Here is a 5,461-nt window from a genome sequence, read left to right as displayed (position 1 = left end):
AAGCATTTCCCCTTCTCTTTCCCCAAATGCAGAATTGATCACTTTTCCCCCCTTTTTCCCCTCTTTTTTTTTCCCCAGTTTTCTTGCCAGCCAACCATGCAAGATGCCTGGTCAGCTCTGTGTGACCTCTGCCTACACTTCTCTAAGTGCTAATTTAATTTGACAACTGAGCTACTCATTCTCCATCTCCCTAGTGTGGCTCAATTCCTGATTACAAAACCTGAGTGTTAAACAGGAGGACAACCAACACTGTGGCTGGGGTCAGAGGTGAAGGGAGAGCAGGGTTAAAAATAAGAAACCCGTATTTCCACCTGTGTAAGGCCAGTGTAAAATGATGACCCTGCTTCTGTTCCCAGCAAAGAAAAATATTGCAAAGCATAGGGTTGTCCATAAACACACAGAGCTGGGAATTAGCAGAATCCAGGGAAAGGTGAGTGTACAGAAAACTGAAATTTGTCTCAGTGTTCTAATTGGCTTTTCTTCTCCTCACTTCCAGAGTTCAGCTCCCATCAGCAACTTGCTCACTCCCTTGAGCAGGGGAATGGGGGACAAAATCAGAAGGGTAAAAACCTGCAAAATTCCTGGGCTGGGATAAAAACAGCCTCAGAGAGACAGCAAAATCCACGCACACACAAACAAAACAAATCAAGGAATTCCTTCACCACCGCCTATAGGCAGGCAGGTGTTCAGGCATCCCCAGGAAAGCTGGGGTCCATCACTTGGGAAGACAAAACCCTTGAATGTGAGTGTCCCTTGCCTTTCCTTCGTGTCCTCATCACTTCCTAAGCTGGCCATGATGTCACACAGTCTGGAATGCCCCTTGGATCTGTTGGGATCAGCTGTCCTGGTCATGTCCCCTCCCAAATCCTTGAGCACCCTCAGCCCCTCACTGCCAGGGTGGCGAGCGGAGCAGAGAAAGGCCTCGTTGTGCAAACACTGCTCAGCAATAAAAAAATAATTTAAAAAATTAAAAATTAATTAATTAAATAAATAAATAAATAAATAAAATTTTTTTAAAATCCCTGTATTATCAACACTATTTACAGCACAAATCCAAACTATATCCTCCCACTGTCACCTCTGTCCCAGACAAAACCAGCACACTCACCATAAAGCAAAAAAACAGGGAGAAGAAAAGGGACAGAATTCCAGTCCCTTGCAAAATAACACTAATTGCTCCATGATGATGATGATGATGTGAGAGCTACACAGAGTGAGTTTTTTTTTTTTCAGCTGGAACAAGTAATTTGATGACAGACTTGCAGCTTTTCCACCTACAAACCACAATCATGCAAATAACATCTTACCACTGAGGCACCTATTTGTGTAAGCACAGGCTTAATCACCCACCTCCAAGGCATTCAGGAGGTATTATTAGGGCATGATAAGGCTTATTAGGGAATAACACAGCATTCTAAAGGCACCACAGCCTTCAGCTGTGCAGCAAGGAAACAAAACTGTAGCATCGGTGGCTTCACTTTCAAAGTCCAAATATAAAAATGGCAGAATTCTGCACTAGAAGCAGCTCCATTAGGCAAACCTATTTTTCTTGCCACCCTACCTTCCAACAGGGTGTTTGTCTCCTCTAAAAACACCAGTTTATATCTGACACCTGACAGCATGCACACCACCATGGCTTCAACTCCCAGCCTCATTTTGCATCAGAATGGTTAAATAACAGGTGCTGATTTTGCTGTTAAATTAATTGTCCAGCACCCCATGTTCTATCTGGTGTTGGGTGAATTTTGTGATAAGGGTGCTTAGTTAAAGTGCAGTCCAATATTTAAACATTTACAAATAAGATTAATGGATTAGCAACCAATTTTAACCAGTTTTTTTAGTATGGAAAGATTATCAACCCTACTTTTTGTTTATGCTCTGGAATTTTATATCAGTGTTGTTATTAAAGACACTTTACATATTCCTGTCCTCTTGGGAGGGAAGACACATGCTTAGAAGGAAAGCAATATGGAGTCTATGAATTTTTGTTTTATGTGGATGCCATTTTCTTAGTTCCACTTCTTGGATGGAAATAAATGTCTTAACCACAAACTTATGTCCATTTTTTTTATTGCACCCAGTGCAATGTGACTTTTGATATAATAAAGACATTTGGTAAATATCTAAATCATGCCAGGGATTTAGAAAATACTTGGCCTAACAAAAGGAAGAATCAAGACACAATGGTGTCCTGAGAGAGTCACTGCCAGAACTTATTTTTAGTTTTGTGACTCTTCCCAAGAACTGCTTTACCCCTTCATCAGGGATCCTCCTTGTTCTCCCCACCTGCACTCTCAGCTCCCAGCTACCCTCCCCTTTAAGCAGGGACTTTCAAGTGACAAAGGCCACACTTTGATAAATCTGGAAAGCAACTGGTCATTTCCAAAAAATCCTGGAGCAAAGGGAATTCTGAACTGGGATCACAAGGCTCCCCCCTCTCACCAAGAGCAGTGGGTGAATTTACAAGCCTCTCCCACAGCAAAGAGTTAATTTCAGCAGTTACAGCTCTACATCCTGCTGCCCCTGCCTGGGAGCAAAATCACCCTTGTTCATGGCAAAATGAGTGCTTCAGGAATGACCCTTTGCCACAGGTTTTGAGGGAAACATAGGCACGCTTCAACTAGATTTAGAAAATTGTTTTTTGTGTATTCTATCTCCTTTGTTTGTGTACCAGAGAGCCACTTACTGCAAATTCTATGAAATGTGAAAAATACAGCTATGTACACATTTAGCAACAATTTCTTACTGCAGCTGAAAAAAAATTACAACTTTCTTGACTTACAGTCATGTTTAATATATTCCAGGAACTTCGCATCTTAGCCCTGCTGCTCTTCCAAGAATGAGTGTTCCCAGGTTTATTTTCAGCTTTCCACAGGTCAGATTTTAGGACACTCATGGATCAGAAATTACATTCATGCTCAAAAGGCACAATCCCATCAGGAACAGTTGTCCAAATGGACTCTGCAGCTTTGCTCCAACAGTGTCCTGCACAGTCCTGCACTTTGCCAAAGGGAAATTTGATATTTTAACATGGGGACAGGGGAAGCAAGCAGCATGTTTGTTAATATGAAATGCATGCTTTTAGGCAGGTCATTTCTATCACTTTAAGCAACACAGGGACTCATAGAAATAAAATTTAAATTAATTTAAATGAATTTTTTTCCCTTTCCACCTTTAAGCAGGAGGACCTCAGTGCAGTCAGACTACCCAAGAGTACTGTATCACGTCTGTGAGGTAAATTGCCAAGGTACACACTGGTTTGTTTCTTTTTACTGCCCTCATTGTTTTGTAACCTCTTCATCATCTCCCTCAGAACTGGTTTTAGAACCAAAGCACTACACAAAAAGCTACTAGATGAGCTAAAAGAAACAAGTAATTTCTTTGTCTTGGAAGTGTCCCTATAGGTAAACATTAGTTCTGCTCCCAAATGCTCCATCCATCTCTTATTTATATATCCAGAATCCCACCAAGGGTTTGCTCATTCTGACTCCCCAATAGGCCCTGTCACACCACTCCATTCTTTTATCACACTTGCAACTCTCCCAGGCATTTCCTTTCACACACACTGCCAACTCCAGGTCCACAGTACTCACCTCAACCTCCCTATGGAGATCTCTATCCCAGATGTTCAGTACTTTTATTGTCCTGTTTCATACCCCACTCTGAAGACTATTTCCTGCCCCTTTTCCTATTCTGAAATACTGTTCTTCCATCCTCCAACAGAAGCTGGGAGTGCTCCCTTTGCAGGTGGCATGCTTTCTTCAATAATGAAAAGAAAGTGAAAAAGAAAGAAAAAAGGAGATTTAGAGTAAAGACAAGGGAGTGGGGGTGTGAAGAAACAAGTTTAATTCAAATATATAATTAAATATACGTGGCTGACTTTGACAAGACTTTGAGCAATTCTACAGATACAGCCACAGAGACATGTGGGAGACATTGCCTTTTTTTTTTTTTTTAATCTTAGGCTGTTGCACATTTAAAGTCAAATGCTTCACATTACAAGGACAGCAACCAACCCTTCCCCTGGGATGGCAAACAGCTGCCTGCTGGTGTATCTGGTTACTCCTCTGTCTATCACATCTAAAATCTCTTATCTCAGGCAACAAGAATTCCAAGGATGTTGCTCCTTGCCCTCAGCCCCACAGAGTACTCACATTTATGTGTGGAGCCATATAAAAATAGAGAAGACACCTATTTTGAAAGACACTTTGCACTCCAGGTCTCTGAGGCATAACTGCGTGGAGCACACACACAACACAAAACCTTAAGGACGGTTTTTAGTGCCACACCTTCAGAAAGTGGAGGCACACAGCAGATAATGCTTTGTAACAGCTCACCAATTTTCCATTTTGGAAAATGCCAAAGCAAAGGGATGACGTGGAGGGAAGATCTTCAGACTCTACAACCATTAAGTTATTCCAGACTACTACCATTACTGAAGAGCAAGTATTTATCTTTATTAGTTTCACTGCAGTTTGGACAGGAAATGCCAGAGATGCTGGTGTCTTCATGAAAAGGTGCTTTGATTAGAACTGGAGTTAAATTGTGTGTGTTTAACATTTATTTCTCTTGCACAGATGGAAAGAAATTGAGTCCTGACAGAAACTGAGAAGTTTCACGACCTTTTTTTAACTCCCCCTCACAGGTCCTATGTTCTATGAAGAATTATATAATACAAAACTGGCACTTGACAATTACAAGTCAGCAAACATCAGCTGCAGTCTGCAGATACAGGAATCACCAGCAGTCATGCATTCAGTGGTAACTGAAAACTTAAATTTTTCCCATACATCACTTAATCACAGTTGGAATAAGCCTGCTTTTCTGGATGGTTCAGTGAAGACACAAAATTTTCTAAATTGTGACTTCATAACCACATAGTGGTGGTTGTAGGTGTGTCAAAATAATGTTTTTAAAGGATGGGGTGCTGAACACTGCTAGCATCCCAAACCAGGCAGGGAAGAAGAAATAAAAAGGATACTGACAAAGCTGTTCTCCCCACTCCCACCTTATTGTTTCCATTGAACTAGAGAGTATTTTTGAATTCTAGGTTAGTTTTGTGCACAGAGCTGGATTTAAGAGAAATCAGGAAAAAAAAGAAAGGTGTGGCTGCCTCCAAAACTCTATAAAACCAAATGAAATATCCAATGAAACCATGGGTGACAAATCTGCATGCATTATTTGAGGACTTGGCTTTGTGTCCCTGCTTGATTCATTCATGCACGTTCTTGAAGTGAAGCTCAACCCAACACTCCAAAATCAGTCACAATCTGGCTTCAGGAGTGATTATCTCACATTCCTAAGAAGTTCTGTTAGTGTGGGGTAAGAACAGGGCATTTAATCAGTAAATTGCTTGGGTTTTAGCTGGATTCATCAGGCAGCTCTGGACGAGGTAAATGAACCACAGCATCAAAATGCATCTGTAGAGAGGACTTAAGAACAGACAACTACAGAATTAATA

Source organism: Geospiza fortis, unplaced genomic scaffold, assembly GCF_000277835.1.
Source record: "Geospiza fortis unplaced genomic scaffold, GeoFor_1.0 scaffold208, whole genome shotgun sequence".
NCBI classification, from domain to species: domain Eukaryota; kingdom Metazoa; phylum Chordata; class Aves; order Passeriformes; family Thraupidae; genus Geospiza; species Geospiza fortis.
This window is presented reverse-complemented; position numbering follows the sequence as displayed.